The following is a 1,024-nucleotide window of genomic DNA, read 5'->3' as shown; positions in this document are numbered from 1 at the left end:
GTCCCTCACTCAGACCATTCTCAGACAGTCTTAGCAAAATTCTTGCTTGAGAAATTGCTTTTCACTAAGAAAAAACTTATGTTTATTTTATTACCATTTTAATTTAAAACAATCACTCTAAGGTACTTAATTGTTACCCAGAAATGATTTGATATTGAGAAAGAAACAGCTGCATTGGAGCGATAACATTCTGTCATACAGTCATCCCGTACTGTAGCACACATCTTAAAGGATCCTCCTATATGTCTTCAATTATCCTGAATTCAACAGCTCCTGTTCAGTCCCTTCAGATTTGTGGCCCTAAATGTTCCTTCTGCTTGGCTAAACTGAACTATGCTTCCTTCATCTAAACTCTTTTTGACCAATTACAGTCAAACTTATGTATGCATTTCCCTCTGTAATTCTAAGCACATGCTCCGGATGAACTAAGAAAAAAAGAGGAGGAATTAAAGTGTACGGAAGAAGAATGGAAGAAAATAGAAGAACTGTGTCACGTCCTGACCCTAGTAAGATGTAATTTTCTATAGTAGAGTTGGTCAGGGCGTGACAGGGGGTGTTTTGGGGTTTTCTATGTTTTGGGGTTTTCTATGTTTTATATTTCTATGTTTTAGTTCCAGTTTTTCTATTTCTATGTTGGGATTGTTTGGGTTGATCTCTAATTGGAGGCAGCTGAACCTCGTTGCCTCTGATTCGAGATCATATTTAAGTAGGGGTTTTTCTTCCTGGGTTTTGTGGGTAGTTGTTTTCTGTTTAGTGTATGTTCACCTGACGGAACTGTTGTCGGTCGTTTTGTTGTTTTGTTCTAGTGTCTTCATAATAAAAGTGACTATGAGCACTATACACGCTGCACCTTCGTCCCCTTTATACGACCCACGTTACAAACTGAGGATAATAAAAGAGGAATGGCAGAAAATGAAAGAGGAATTAAAGAAAAGAATCATTGTGGAATCACAGAGAATAGTATTGCAATTGGAGAGAATATACAGTTGAAGTCGGAAGTTTACATACACTTATGTTGGAGTCA

Source organism: Salmo salar, chromosome 07, assembly GCF_965601325.2.
Source record: "Salmo salar chromosome 07, fSalSal1, whole genome shotgun sequence".
In the NCBI taxonomy this organism is placed as follows: domain Eukaryota; kingdom Metazoa; phylum Chordata; class Actinopteri; order Salmoniformes; family Salmonidae; genus Salmo; species Salmo salar.
The sequence above is the reverse complement of the archived record's forward strand: the minus strand, read 5'-3'. Positions refer to the sequence as shown.